Raw genomic sequence first — 16,755 nt, 5'->3', positions numbered from 1 at the left:
TGTATTTATGCAATATAGCAGTACTGAGCAGTACTGAGGACATAATCCATTTACTGTTTTAAAGAACCACCTCTTCTGTCTAAAATTAAGGCATTTAATGGTTATTTCAAATGTATGGCAAGTCTCATTAATAAATTGGGAACCTCAATTTCTCAGATTAGTATTTGATATAAGGCATTGCACATTACTGGCTTCCCCAGTGGCTTAGCGGTAAAGATTCCTCCAGCAATGCAGGAGATGCAGGAAATGCGGGTTCAATCACTGGGTCGGGAAGATCCCCTGGAGGAAGAAATGGCAACTCACTCCAGTATTCTTGCCAGGAGAATCTCACAGACAGAAGAACCTGGTAAGCTGCAATCCATGGTGTCACAAAGAGTTGGACACAACTGAAGTGATTATGCATGCACGCATAGCACATTACTTTTTACCAATGGCCATCATAAAAACAGCATATGATCACAGCTTGTATCAAGTTCTTGACATTGACTCCAAAGAATCAGGTAATAAGAGTAGTGTGATGATACAATTTATCATTCAAGCCAGAACACTGTTGTGCATATGCCAGAGTTATACTTTTTACTTAAAATTTAGAGGATTAAAATACAGCTATCAATATAAGCCTTCCCATGGAAGCAATTTTTATTGGGTTTAATTTCATCTTCAGAGACAATTGGGCAATTCCAGGACTTTTATAATGGCTGTGGCATTGAAATGCCTTAAATGTTTAAAACTGGAGCAACACACACACATTAAAATGTTCAACATCATGTTAAAATTAAAATTTGGATCATTCTTTAAGATGTTTTTAATGTTCATATTTGTTTCTTCATTTCAAACAAATGCAGGAGGCAGAACCAGTAAAAAAACAAGAAAGCAAAATTTCTGGAAAAAATACTTGACATTAGCATAACATTTTCAGTAAATATTTTCTACAATTAGGAATGTTTCCAAAAGGTATCAGAGAAACTGAAGATTTATGACAATAAAGGAAGTGCTATGAACAATCATGCCAGAACAACAGGCATTTAAGCATCTAGGACTCTTCAGGCCACCAGGACTTAACAGTCATCATAGGTACATTCCCAGGGATCTATGTGTGGTCAGTTGCTACATTGCATCCAACTCTTTGCTACCCCATGGACTATAGCCCACCAGGCTCCTCTGTCCATGGGATTCTCCAGGCAAAAGTACTGGAGTAGGCTGCCATTTCCTCTCCAGGGGATCTTCTCAACCTGGGGATTGAACCCACATCTCCTGCATTGGCAAGTGGATTCTCTTACCACTGAGCCATCTGGGGAACCCTTATGGATCTACATGTGGTTATATTTTGTCACTCCTCATTCAGGCATCATCTTGTAATCACTTTATCTTGGAGGATTCTGTAGGAAATCACATTGCTTAGAGTTAAGATGTTCTGTGGGTCCCTGCCTGAGGTTTATTTTTATGACCATGGTGAACATTTGTCAACACCCACTTTGAAATTGTTCCAAACTAAAATTCTAGTGGCCATGCTTTAGGGTCCTTGGTCACCCATCTGTTCATGTGCTGGAATAAACTAGAAATTCTTTTTAGGGATAATCTTGGCTTACTCCTCAGTACTTGTTCAGTCCATCACTCTGTGGAGATGGAATGGCCTCCTACATAATTCTGCAAGAAAAAACACTACCAAAAAGACAAAGTATAATCATTAGACTGGGGGAAATACGGGCAAAGGAGAATACAAGAGAGCTGTCCCTTGTTCAGAAAACTCCAGTGCTTAAGGGTGTGCAGGTCTGCATTTAACCAGAGCACGGACCACCTGTATCTCCAAACACTGATTTGAGAGGATACTGTCAAACACAGATACTCAACATTTTCAGTTAATAGCCTGATTGAGAGAGAAATGAATTTTCCAGAATTGCCTGAATTGTACGTGTGTGCTCAGTTGTGTCTGAGTCTTTGCAGGGACTGGAGCCCGTCAGGCTCATCTATCTATGGAATTCTCCAGGCAAGAATACTGGAGGGGGCTGTCATTTCCTTCTCCAGGGGATCTTCTCGACTCAGAGAATAAATCCACATCTCCTACATTGGCAGGCAGATTCTTTAGCACGGCGCCATCTGGGAAGCCTGGCTAACTTTGCCTGCATTACATGTTGTCTATTCACACCTATAAAAGCTGATCCATCCCTAGGTTAAGAGGACCACGGAACACCTCACGCCTGGCCCACATTGCTTCAGGAGCTCATATAATTCTCCTGCTAAGCTGTGCTGATGTGTGCTGCCAACAGCCTGCACAGTCCTACGAAGCCTGTCCTATTTCTTGTGGAAGAAATTGTTTATTTTACTAACAGATCCTTTGCTACAAGGTCCTTTAGCATAAATTTTCTCAGAGTTCAGGACCACAAATAATTGCACATGTTTTTAGAAATTGGTATTATGTCTCACGGGCACAACAGCTCATGTTTCCCTCTTAGTGTGGGCTGCTAGGAATCTGAGAGCCTTGTCTGTGGTCCTCTAACAGCATTTGGGAACTAAACAACAGGCATTGTGCATTCTAGCTTCCTCCTTTCATCACAGCCAATCATTCCACTTTTATTTTCTCTTCACCATAATTCCCTCCCTGTTAGAAGCTCTGGCTGGGGCTTCTCTTGTAGCTCAGTCAGTAAAGAATCTGCCTGCAATGCAGGAGACTCGGTTCGATTCCTAGGTCAGGAAGATCCCCTGGAGAAGGAAACGGCAACCCACTCCAGTATTCTTGCCTGCAGAATTCCATGGACAGAGGAGCCCGGCGGACTACAGTTCATGGAGTCGCAAGAGTCGGACGTGACTTAGTAACTAAATCATCATAGAAGCCCTGAGGTACTGTACTTGTGTTTGTGGGTTTCAGGGAACAAGGTAAGATGTATATAGTTACACAAATACTGAGGTACATACATACAAAAGGAAGAAAGCTTATGAAACCACCTGACCTCGTTTCCTCATCTATGAAATAAGATGATTAGGTACTGTAATATCCTCATCTCCCCAGTACTAATAGCATGTAACTCTAAATTTTTGTTTCTCCAATTGACTCAGCCACTGATTTCTCTGAACACCCTGAGGCAGATTCTACTCCTCAACCTCTCCATCTTTGAAATCACAGTCACATTTTATCCATATTCCTTAACAACTTTATAAAACAACATGGTCTCTAAAACAGACCTATTTACTTTTCTATAACACTAATTACAGCACCAGGAGCACCTATGAATTGTACTGCAATGCTCTAGAATATCACTTTGAATCACTTCCTATCTGACAGGCTACCATCCTCCCCACCACCACCACCCCCCAGCACACACACAGAGCTCCGATTTCATATTAACCAACATAAATTATTTCTTACAGTCACCTTCCAAACCCACCACAAAATTTTCATTCTGGTTTTCTTGCATCAAGGGCATAACAGAAGGAAAACATTTTCACTTTTTAATAGATGAACCGATACTACTTCAATATTGCTACACTAATTCAGCTGAAAAGACTATGAGACAAAATGCAAAATTGCCACCTTCCAGGCAGTGACCGAGAAGCAGTGTAACCTAGTGGTTACTGTGGTGTAAGACTGCCTCTATTCCAATCCCAGCTCTGCCACTCTCTAGTCCTGACTTCAGGCAAGTTACCCAAGAGCTCTGTGCCCATTTTCTCACCTGTGAAATGCGAGTAAGCTAACACAGAATCAAATGAATGAATACAAGTAAAGCAATGAAAGATGCCTAACACCTAGAAGCATACAATGTTGACTATCATTATCACTCAGTCAAAAAAGCTATAGAATTTACTAGACTAATGAATAGCATCTGCAACGAATTGAGCTGTAATTGCTAATAATAGTAATACAGATGCATCAAATTTCTTTTTTCAATAGACATTTTGTTTCCTTTTTGGACAGTAGTTGTTCAGTCCTTCAGTTGTGTCTGACTTTTTGCTACCCCATAGACTACAGCACGCCAGGCTTCCCTGTCCTTCGCCATTTCCCAGAGTTTGCTCAAATTCATGTCCATTGAGTCGGTGATGCTATCTAACCATCTCATCCTCTGTCACCCCCTTCTCCTGCCCTCAATCTTTCCCAGCATCAGGGTCTTTTGGACAGTAGCAAACTACTAATCTGTAAGGAATATAAAACACAAGATGGTGAAATGATCTCAATTACATGCCAGCTTTCTCCTGGTATAATAGAAAGCAGCACAAGTCACTAATACATTAAAAGATTTATGGAAATATATGCATGACAATTATGTCAGTATTTTCCTACCTTCATTTTTGAAGTATTTGCACTCTCTCTTGGAGGTTAAAGAAAAAAAGCTGAAATGAATGGAGGAAGATCAAGGTCTTAAGACACTCTTAATGGCTATAAATAAACAAATATGTCTAACATGGCCATGTGGTAAATCAATTCCCAAAACTTGGCCCAATTCACTGACATTTACATTTTACCAGCAGCACAGTGATAAAGAATCCATCTGCCAATGCAGGAGGCACAGGAGATGTGGGTTTGATCCCTGAGTCTGGAAGATCCCCTGGAGAAGGAAATGGCACACTACTCCAGTATTCTTGCCTGGAGAATTCCATGGACAGAGGAGCCTGGCGGACTACAGTCCACGGGGTCGCAAAGAGTCAGACATGACTGAGCACACACAGAGAGAATGCCTACCCAGACTGCAGAAGCAGTCACACACATGGTGCTTCTTATGAACTACACTTCATAACTGACATAACTTGTGTAATTTTTTGAAACATTAACTTAATTCATTAAGTAAAACTAACCATAACCTTTTGACATTGGTTCCCCACAAGAATAGCACTTACCCTCCCTTCCCTCAGAAACAATGAACTATTTGTGTTTAGAGGAAGTGATTCTTCTCTTTATTTTAGGCTCATATACAGCCTGAGTTTTATGTGCCAATTTTGGAAAGCAATTCTAAAACTCACATCATGAAACGTGAGTTATGAGCCCATGGAGAATTGTTTCAGTTTCCTGAGGGAGCTTAATATTCAGCCCCGCCATCTGGAGAGCAGTCCCCATGTTACTCCCACAGCACACCTACCCCCCTCTGTAGATTTAGTTTGGGTCTAAATTCCGCCCCCTCAACTGATTTAAAGGCTGACCACTGCTCGGTGACATCACTCTTCAGTCTGGTACCATTCCTTACAGTGTTTAAATCCGTTACATCATGCAGGCTGAAGTCTCTCTTCTGGAAGTCAGAATGACTAGTGTTACACAAAGCAGACATCAAACACTCGGCTGACAGAGGCTCTGTTTAGAGGCATCTCCCAACTCATCACCATCTCCCTGTTGAACAGTTCATTTCCTCTAAGTCACTTCCCAAACCTCTTTGGGTATCATGCTGTAACAGGAGGACCTCATTTTATATCATGCTTCCAACTCACTATGTACTATAGTGATCTATTATATTAGATTTATTTTATTTATATTAGATTCATTTATTTTATCTGTATTAACTATCATATAGATTTATTTTCCTTAACACTTCACCAGAATGTGAAGAGGTCAATCTTCGCTCTAGGGTTCCTAGAAAGGTCTAGATGTGTTTTTTTGTTGTTGTTTAGTCACTAAGTCATGCCCTGTGCTTTGTGACCTCATAGACTATAGCCCGCCAGGCTTCTCTGTCCATGGAATTTTTCCAGGTAAGAATACTGGATCAGGTCACCATTTCCTCCTTCAGAGGATCTTGCTGACCCAGGGATCAAACCTTCATCTCCTGCCTTGGCAGGAGGATTCTTTACCACTGAGCCACCAGGGAAGCCCAGAAAGATCTATATACCTGTCTTCTGTAACCAACAAAACAATTTTTTTTGCTTGATTTATTTTTACCTATTTAGTTATTTCAACCAATGTAACTCTTGGAGGCCATCCAGTCATTACTCACATTCTTCTAAGTTGGATCACAAAGAAGCCACCCCCAGGGAATAGCTTGCCTCTGTGAGATGGTGCATCTCTGCCTACCTGCAGATTTCACTATCACATTTGAAGCCAGGAAAAATATCGTTCAATAACATGCAGCTTGTCACAATTGCTTTTTTATCATCTGCCATTCTGGCTTTTCCTGTTCTGGTTAAACTTGGATAATTGTCTTATGAGGTTAGTATATCATCCATTTTATTCACAGTACCCTCCCTCTCTGACTTTTCTTCTTCTCCCTGAAGAGTAAACCAAGATAGCTACACAGAAGGTCGCAAGTGACTGGAGCAAAAGCCTTTCCCATTTCAAGAGCTTTAAAATGAAACATTTCTGTCATTCAAAACCACTGCATGTCTGCTTCATGCCCAACACTATTATAGGGGCAGCTGTGAACAGCTCAAGCTGAGCATGTGTGTGTGATCCTATGCATTGTCCGTTTGAGTGGGAAGGAGATAGACAGTAAACAAGCACACACACAGCACATAACACATCAGGTGGTTATAGGACTTGGAAGGAAAACCGATCAGAGTAAAGGAAAAGTCCATGCAAGCTGTTGCAGGTGTGGGAGTGTGTGCGCTCCGTTGCTCGGTCACATCCAACTCTGTGCGACCGCATGGACTCCGTCCGTGGGATTTTCCAGGCAAGAATACTAGAGAGGGGTGCCATCTCCTCCTCCAGGGGATCTTCCTGACCCAGGAATCAAAATGGTGTTTCTTACATCTCCTGCATTGGCAAACAGATTCTTTACCACTAGTTCCACCGGGGAAGCCCGATAGGTGTGGGAGAGCTGCTATTTGAACTAAGAAGGCACAGCATCTGGGTAACGTAAATATGGTAGAGAATACTTGCTAAACACACCACTCCAGAGCCAGGCCACTTGGGTCAAATCCACTTGGGTTGTAAATGTAATAACCGTGTAAATGTTCTACTTATGCTGCATAATAAACCACCCCAATGCTCTGTGGCTTAAAACAATAATTATTTCACTCATGAATCTGTGTGTTGGAAATTCTGACAGTACAGCAGAAAGTGCTTATCTGTATATGCAATGTCTGGGGCCCCGCCTGGGTGACCTGAAAAGCTGGGGGCTAAGCTGTGACAACTGGGACTCACTGAGCATCAGTTCTTCTGCACGGGGTCCTCTCACTTGGCCCCCATCAGCCTCCTCCCAGCATGATGATGTCAAGGTATCTCAAAACTCCAAGAGCAAACTCTTCTTGTCAAGAGACAAGAACTGAAAGCTGCCAAACACTTCCCAAACATTGGCGAAGCATCACTTCTGGCATATTCTATTAGCCAAGGCAGACAGGTACGCTGGGAGGTGATCTCACTCAATGAGAGAGTGTCAAAGAACCTGTGGACATTTTTACTCTGCCAGAGTGACCTCGGGCCAGCTCCATTACTTCTCCACAGCTCCATTCCTCAACTGTTAAGATGGACAATAACTGAATCTACATCTTAGCTTTGTGAGAAAAGTTAATTAGTTAATAAAAGTAAAGAGTCTGGAAAACAACTAGCATTCAATAGGTATTCATTGTTTTATTGCTTTCAAGCTATTTTTAATATTCTTTTAGTATGAACACTGCATTTAAAATAGCATTTTCCGGGGGCTTCCCCGGTGGCTTGGTGGTAAAGAATTTGCCTTCCAATGCAAGCGACACGGGTTTGATCCCTGATCCAGGAAGATCCCACTTGCCACAAGACAGCTAAGCCTGTGTGCCAGAACTATGGAACCTGTGCCCTAGAACCTAGGAGCCGCAACTACTGAAGCCCTAGAGGCGGTGCTCCACAACAGAAGCCACTGCAACGACAAGCCCAAAGCACCACAGCTAGAGAGCAGCCCCTGCTGGCCGAAGCCAGAAAAAAGCTGGTGCAGCAATGAAGACCCAGCACAGCCAAAAATAAAATTAAATAAAATTTAAACAGAATAAAATAGCATTTTCCCCTTAGACACAGATCCATTGGACTTTAAATGCAGATGATGGCAAAGAATCTGCCATCAGATATTTCTTTTGGAAATGTACAAAGTTTGGCTAGTTTTACAATGAATAACAATAGCTCTACCCCCTCAAGTTCCCCATCCCCTATACACACACACACTGAATCCCACGCTTCTTCACTCTCAATCCCAGGAATGAGTTGGTAAAAAAAGGTTCTTGGTCAGTTGCAAAGGGGTTAGAGAAAAGAAAAAGACTAAGATAAAATCAAGGCTGTTGCTCTGATCTGTTAATTTGCCAACACAGAAAATAAACCAAATACAAGATCTATGTCTCCCTTTTACTGATGGGTATGTAACTCTGCTGAGAAGGACAAAAAAGAAAAAAAAAGCAGCCTTTCATTAGCAAGAATTTCTTGAAAAGGAAGAAAAAACAAAAGCTATTTAAAAAAAAATAAGTCAAATATAAAATCCAGTCAAATTTGTTCTCAAGTGGACACATTGATTTATGTTCTGTTTAACTTTTCCCTTTTTCCCCTCCAACTCACTGTGGAAACCTCATTTAATAGATGAGAAAACAGTGCATTGAATCAATCAACGTTGATTAAATTACATTTAACATCTGTTGCAGATTCAGAAACGTGAAGATTTGAGGGAGATTTTGTGATCTTCATTCTCATCTCAACTTGGAGCCAGGATATCCACACAACCTGCCAGACAGATGGGATTAGTCAGCACTGAAGGATGGATGAGGTGTTCCTTTTGTGGGAGGTATTTATATACTTGTCACTTGGTCATGAAATAGAGATAGCTTAAATGTGCATTTACCCAAAGTGGAAGAATTATTTCAGAGGGTGGCTTGTCGCCATATATTTTCTTTTCTATTCAAGTTTTTCCCCACTGTTTACAATTAACTGGAGAACAAAAGATTGGGGAGAATCCCAGAGATGATGTCATTCAGTATCCCATTATGTAATAATTATTCAGTGGCTTACAACAACAATGTATTATTCTCCTAATTCTGAGCTCACATGAGCAGCTCCTCTGCTTTAATCAACTGGGAGTTTGGCCTCCCTCCAGGAGCCTGTCATCATTGAACTGTCCAGCCCAAGCTTCTTTTCAGCAGAGCACCTTGCTTCCAAGATGGAAAATTCCCAGAGGACAGGCTCCACTATACAAGCACTCATCAACCCTCCACTTGGGTCATGTTTGCTAATGAGTTATTGGCTGCAGCAAGTCACATGGCTGAGCTCAGAGTCAATTTGCAAATTACCTCTCTCCTAATTTGATACTGTCATAAATTGGGCTCCTTGAAAATTGACTCTAAGACAGAGATAAGCATACAAGAAATTTGCAGGGAAAATTACTGGGATCAAGGGAAGAAAGGGAAAAAAGCAGAATTTGGTGAAGGTAGAGTTTTCCTCTACAAAGCCAAACAGTCAACTCAGCTGATCCACCAAGGAACTCTGAAGCTGGAATGACCCTGGTCCTGAGACAGAATGAGAAGGCCAGGTCCATGTACCCCTGCCTTGACATTCACAGGCTGCAGGCTTCTCCAGCAAGGGTTGTGACCTGGAGCAAGACTTATCTCCTCTGAAATCTAAGAGGTATCTGCCTTCCAGCAGCTGGAGGAAATTCCTAAAGGAAAATTTGGACAACTTACCCAGAGCCCATTCTTTATATTTAATGCAATATTTTTTCCATGGCTACATGAGGTAATGCATAGCAGCCCAAGACAAAGTTTGAACTTTATCTTCTACAATTTGACTTATATTCTGTTCAGCCACAGTTTGAGTCCAAGGTCTAATTGAGAATTCAGAGACCTTGAATTTCCAACTGACTGGGTTGTTTCATATCAAATGCATGTCAGATACACCAAGTCCATAAGATGCTCCTTCCTTCTTCCTTCTGAATTCCTAATGCAATTGTTTTTGGCGTATACATGCAACACAAGTATCACTGTTATATCCAGTTGCATCTACTGAACTGAGCTACACTGAAAAATTAACAAATTCAAAGAATAGTTTATTGATTTTGAAGCGGCCTGGTTTTATCATAATTTTATTAAATCCCAATATAAAAATAGGGCATAAAGATAATACATGGTTTCTCTGTTGTGTCCCTATTGCACATAAATTAAAAAAAAATTGTTCATTGTCAGCTTAGTCTGCCAAACCAATCAGAACAATTGCTTTGACACCAAGAAGACTTTGTCTTCCTATCAGTTTATGAAATATTTCACCTCAAGTTATATCTACTGAAAAGAAAAACAAATTAAATTAAAATAGGGCGCGTGCGCACACACACACACACACACACACACACACACACACCTCATTCATTGGCAATACAATAGCTTCCCTGCTTAAAATCAGCATTATCTAAAATCTGGAATTTGATTACTTCAAATTCCCTTGACACCCTCTACTTAAATTAACATTTCAGAGCACCAGGTTGAAGTCTCTCAAAGTCTTTGAAATTTAAAACCTGCAAGACACAGGCAACCTGCCAGTTATCTGGGGAGGAAAGTTGGCTTCTATGATTCTATTTCCCCAACATGCATTCCATTTTTATGTCATTCAGTCCAGTTCCACAAACCCTACTGAAGAGTTACTATGGCCAAGATGTGAGAGATTCAGAAGTTAACCCAAGACAGAGTCAGCCTCACAGATGTACCTGAGTGTGTGTATCTTCAGAATTCTGTAAGTTAATTACATAAATTGAAGCATATGAAAGTGAACATTTTTTAATCTACAAAAAACAGCAATCCTATGTGGTTCAACCTAATAGAACTGAGGACAATAGAATTATTTTTATAACAGAATGAAAAAGTATTATGGGAAGCAGGAGAAGAAAATGTTAATTCTAATTATGGGAATTAGAGAAGATTCATGAAAGATTAAAAACTTGCCTTGATGGGTCAGTTTCAGCAGATAGATGGTTGATGGTAGCACAAAGGACCAGCTCAGAAGTAGTAGATAAGATAGTAAATGCTCAGAGATGTAGCGTTCATAGCTTAGTCTGGAAAATAACAGGTTCTTATATTATTTGGAAGTTCCAAATGCTTTTTCTGGAAAGTTTTTTCAACAAAAGTATACACGGTTTGTTGGTTTGTTTTATTTCAGTTTGGGTTTTATTTTTTGATGGGAAAGACTGGAGCCTCCTGGGATCAAATATACATGTATACGTATTCTTTGCCACTATGGAGGGAAGATTTTTAGACCTTTGAACCACTATGGAAATAAAATCCTATAGCAACTGTCTAGAGAGGCTGAGATTTTTCCTTTTAGCTACCTGGAAAATGTAGAGATGCTATTTCAGGAAAACAGATGATGAAGCTCATGAAAGCATATCTTTCATTTGGTCAATAAAAATGTCCACCCACCTATTCTACCCACACTAAAGAATAGATAGGAATGAAAGCATGGCCTACACAGACCAAAAATAGGGGCAAAGCAAAGAAAGATACTAGAGAAAGATTAGCTTTAAACTCCTAATTTTGTTTAGAAAGTTTTCCTCAGGCAAAAGCATTTGTATAAGCATTTTCAGACAAAACTGAGATTACTGGTTATGCCCTTTCATTTCTAAGACATAAAACTGAACTCATTACTAACTGGCCACTGAAGGAATGAGTGTTGGTCAGAGCTCCTTGTTCATTATTTGTGGGTTCACGCTCAGTCCCTCTATTAGGGAAGGCTCCTCCAGGGATCACAGACCACATCTGTGGGAATAATCAAGTGTGGCAAAGATATACGTTGTTGTTCTCAGGGAAAATAAGAAAAGAGTGTGTATATGAAGTTGTTTAGATTCATCATAATGCTTGAGAATACAACCCCACTCCATTACCCAAACTAATCATGGGTCATGTGCAGTAGGAAAGGTTGCAGCACAATGTTGAGTCAGTACCGTCCATTACGGGTGCCACGGGCTTTCCAGGCGGCACAGTGGTAAAGAATCTGCCTGCCAACGCAGGAGATGCAAGAGATGTTGGTTCGATCCCTGGGTCAGGAAGATCCCCTGGAAGAGAAAATGGTAGCCCACTCCAGTATTCTTGTCTGGAAAATTTCATGGACAGAGGAGCCTGGCAGGCTACAGTCCACAGGGTTGCAAAGAGACATGACTGAGAGACTGAGCGACTGAGCGTAGAGGCCTGGTAGCTACTAACCAGAGATGGCGAGTAAGTACCTGAAATGTGTATGGGCTGAGTTGTAAATTACAAACTGGATTTTGAAGGCTTAATAAGAAAAGCAGAATGTTAAATATCTCATTAATAATTTTTAAATTAACTACATGCCGAACCAATAACATTTTGACATATTGGGTAAATTGAACATATTATTAAAATTAATTCCACCTGTTTCTTTTTACTTCGTTGACTGTGGCAACTAGGATATTTAAAATTATGTATGTGGGTTGCACTACATTTCAATGAGAGAGCACTGGTCTAACAGTCACAACCCAACTTCTCTAAGCCTCGGTTTCAGCTTCTGTAAAAAGAAGAAAATAACCATTGCCCTGTCTCACTGATCTGTCTTCAAGATAAACTAACGCATAGCAAAGCATTTTGTAAAATGCTTTGTAAACTATTACATTTTGTAAACTATTACACACTATATAAATACAAGTGACTATCAAGAATAATTCCTTGTGAAAAAATGCTGCATGTTAAATAAAGGTGGTGAACACAAATTTTAGCTACTGGCATAGGATTTTAATGCACAAAATAAAACTAAGAAATGTGGATCTGCCCTCCAAACCTTTCAATGCTTTCAGTTCACATAAATCTAAAATACTAAGCATGCGAAGCCACCTGACAGGCTCCAGAATGGATGCAGCCCTCCAAAGGCAGGATGATATTCCACGAGCACGCTCAAGGGGTGAAGTAAGCTATTATCCTGCTCTCAGAAGTCAGCCTGGCTTGGCATCTGAAAGGGTGTAGTATTAGCATCCACCAAGGCAGTGAGCTTACCAGTACAGCATTGGCAGTAAACAGCCAGCCATCTGAACCCAGGGCTTATGACTACTGTTGGTCATCAAAACAATGGAATTTCTAACCTACCATAAAATTATAGAAACTGAGCCTCAATTGAAAAAAGTTAATATTCCTAACCTAGAAATTGTTTCATATTTTCAACCTTTTTTAAAAAATTATTGCATCTGAATTTCTTGAAAGTACACGGTCAGGGTACAAGAAATCTCAAGGACTGTGAGGCTAAGATAAATGAAGAAAGAAAGCATGAAGTCCACCTACACTTAAAGCAAAGGGATTCCCGCACCAAGCAGCACAACTTTAGGTGGATGGGCAGAACTCCAGGGAGGTAAATTGAAAGTCCCCAAATACAGATGCAGGAAACAGAGAGTCAGCCAATTTTATCTACCATGCAGCCTCATCTTCTGACATGTTATCTCACCTTTGAGAGTTTACACACTGATTACAAAACAGTTGTAATTTCTCCAAACACATCAAGCCTCAGGAGCTGTATGTGTGTGAATCTTGCGCCGGAACGGGCTTGCACTGTCCCCAGTGGTGTTGCCCTGGCAACCTGCTAATCCTCCCTCAAGAGTCAGCCAGTGTCACCTCCTCTGGGAACCTCCCTCCAACACAGGCTACAGCTATCAGACCTGTGTTATAAAACTAACCTCCCTAGAATGCAAGCTGGTATGTACGGAAAACAGTACCGTGCTTCCTCAAGCAATTACAAACCGAACTACCCCACAATCCAGCAATCCTCTCTGGGTATACACACCCAAAGGAAACAAACGGTTATCTTGAAAAGATATCTCAACTCCCAGAGTCACTGCAGGATCACGCACAACTGCCAAGATATGGAAACAACCCAGGTGTCCATCAACAGATGAATGAATAAAGAAGATGTGGTATGCATGTACACAATGGAATATTATTTGGCCTTTAAAAAGAAGGAAGTTCTGTCATTTTTGACAACATGAATGAACCCAAAGGGCATTGTGCTAAGTAAAAATAAGCCAGAAAAGACAAATGCCACATGGTATCACTTATGCACGTGTGCATGTATGCACAGGACTGTCTGACTTTGTGACCCTGTGGACTGTAGCCCACCAGGCTCCTCTGTCCATGGGGTTTTTCCAGACAAGAATACTGGAGTGGGTTGCCATTTTTTCCTCCAGGGGACCTTCCCAACCCAGGGATCAAACCCACATCTTCAGTGTCTCCTGCATTGGCAGGTGGGTTCTTTACAATTGAGCGACTTGAGAAGCCCTGGTATCACTTATATGCGAAATTTAAAAAAAAAAAGTTGAACATCTTCAGTGTCTCCTGCATTGGCAGGTGGGTTCTTTACAATTGAATGACTTGAGAAGCCCTGGTATCACTTATATGCGAAATTAAAAAAAAAAAAAAAGTTGAACTCACAGAAACAGTAGAAAAGTGATTTCCAAGGGATTGGGCAGGGGTGACAGGTTAGTAAAAAGGTACAAACTCTCAGCTGTAAGGTGAATAAGGTCTACAGATCTAACATATAACGTGGTGACTATAGTTGATAACATGGTAGTGTAAGCTGAAATTTACTGAGAGTAGAACCTAAACGTTCTTAATAAATAAATCAGTAAATAAGTTGGTGCACATCTAGTTAACTTCATGGTGGAAATCCTTTCATGACATACATGAATACAAAGTCATCACATTGTATATTTTAAGCATCTTACAATTTTGTCAATTACACCCCTGGAGAAGGAAATGGCAACCCACTCCGGTATTCTTGCCTGGGAAATCAAATGGACAGAGGAGCCTGGTGGTCTGCAGTCTGTGTCACAAGTCGGACATGATTTAGCAACTAAACCACCATCAGATGTTAGAATGATCACTAGCTGGAGCCTGGGGCAAGTATGTAGGAAGGTCAGTCCTGTGAGTAGAGTATCGGTGAAGCAGGCACTGGTCCAGCAGGGGATGTACGCAAAGCAAGAGAACACCCATCTTGAGTGGCCTGACCAAACACCCACCAACTTTGACAAGATTATAATCCTCAAAAACTTTCTATTATCACTATATTTGAGTGGATCACACTAAAAAGAAAATTTGGAGTCTGCTCACAATAGCCAGGCTTGGAGCTCAGGTGTCAGATGATGTATTAAAATGAACCAGCCAAGAAACATCCTATGAAAGGTCTCCCTTGGCAATGGTGGTGAGAGAGGGGCTTCTAAACTTCTAAAACCCTCCAGGCAAATGGGTCATTAATATCTGAAATGTTATAGAACAGCAATTAAGATGTAGTTGAACTGCTAGCCTCAAATCCTTCTAAGCCTTAGTTTCCTCACTTATGAAAGGAGGTTAATGAAACAACTGACTTCACAGGATTTCTGCAAGAACCAGAGAACTTAATTCACGTCAAGGCATTCATTAGTTCACATTTCTTCCACAGGAAGTGCCGAACTCCTTGTAGGAGCTGGAGCAGAAACAATGGCAGCAGTAACAACGGAAGTAGTTTAATTTGGGCATTCACACTTAAGGGAACACAGATGAAGAATGAAAAAAATTTCGAGAGAAAGAAAAGGAAGAGATCATTTCATGTGATAGAGGTAGTTTCTCAATTAGCTAAATGGAAAATTTGTCACTTTTACCCTTCCACAGAGTCAGTCAGTCAGTTCAGTCGCTCAGTCATGTCCAACTCTTTGCGACCCCATGAATTGCAGCACGCCAGGCCTCCCTGTCTATCACCAACTCCCGGAGTCCACCCAAACGCATGTCCATTGAGTTGGTGATGCCATCCAGCCATCTCATCCTCTGTTGTCCCCTTCTCCTCCTGCCCTCAATTCTTCCCAGCATCAGAGTCTTTTCCAATGAGTCATTTCTTCGCATCAGGTGGCCACAGTATTGGAGTTTCAGCTTCAGCATCAGTCCTTCCAATGAACACCCAGGACTGATCTCCTTTAGGATGGACTGGTTGGATCTCCTTGCAGTCCAAGGGACTCTCAAGAGTCTTCTCCAACACCGAAGTCCAAAAGCATCAATTCTTCGGTGCTCAGCTTTTTTACAGTCCAACTTTCACATCCATACATGACCACTGGAAAAACCATAGCCTTGACTAGACGGACCTTTGTTGGCAAAGTAATGTCTCTGCTTTTTAACATGCTGTCTAGGTTGGTCATAACTTTCCTTCCAAGGAGTAAGCGTCTTTTAATTTCTTGGCTGCAATCACCACCTGCAGTGATTTTGGAGCCCAGAAAAATAAAGTCAGCCACTGTTTCCACTGTTTCCCCATCTATTTGCCATGAAGTGATGGGACGGGATGCCATGATCTTAGTTTTCTGAATGTTTAGCTTTAAGCCAACTTTTTCACTCTCCTCTTTCACTTTCATCAAGAGGCTTTTTAGTTCCTCTTCACTTTCTGCCATAAGCATGGTGTCATCCGCATATCTGAGGTTATTAATATTTCTCCCAGCAATCTTGATTCCAGCTTGTGCTTCCTCCAGCCCAGGGTTTCTCATGATGTACTCAGAGTAGATTGTACCAATCTACTATTCACTATTTACATGGGTGATTTTTGTATATTTTTTCATATATATATCACAAATCTGACTATTTCAATTTTCCCTCATCAGGGTCACTTTACATTAAACCGGAGCATTCCAGGGCCACCACCTTACACAATGTACCCTTTCCTCTTGATTTAAACCTTAAGTCAGAAATGTGCAAAACTGCTAAACCGGGTAGTCTGGTGCTGACTGTAACTAAATGTTAAATTTTAATTCTTATTCATTCCCATTATCTATTTAAAAAAAAAAAAACAAGACTAACAAACTAAAGTCTTCCTAACATTCTTCTTTCTTCCACACATAATTATCTAATTGACTCAGGTTTCCCACAAAAAGAATCCCACATGCAGAGTTCTGTTATTCTTAA

General features: G+C 40.9%; 1 long non-coding RNA gene across 1 annotated transcript; it reads left to right on the top strand.

The window, feature by feature from the left end:
• Positions 1 to 5,697: 5,697 nt before the first annotated feature.
• On the top strand, positions 5,698 to 15,658 carry LOC110132808 (uncharacterized). The gene is made up of 4 exons (XR_002312597.2): positions 5,698 to 6,121; positions 8,509 to 8,648; positions 10,461 to 10,579; positions 15,275 to 15,658. It is a non-coding gene; the product is annotated as an uncharacterized lncRNA (long non-coding RNA).
• The last annotated feature ends 1,097 nt before the right edge of the window (positions 15,659 to 16,755 follow it).

Source organism: Odocoileus virginianus, chromosome 22, assembly GCF_023699985.2.
Source record: "Odocoileus virginianus isolate 20LAN1187 ecotype Illinois chromosome 22, Ovbor_1.2, whole genome shotgun sequence".
Lineage (NCBI taxonomy): Eukaryota > Metazoa > Chordata > Mammalia > Artiodactyla > Cervidae > Odocoileus > Odocoileus virginianus.
Note: the sequence above shows the minus strand (reverse complement) of the source record. Positions and strands in the feature narration are given on the sequence as shown.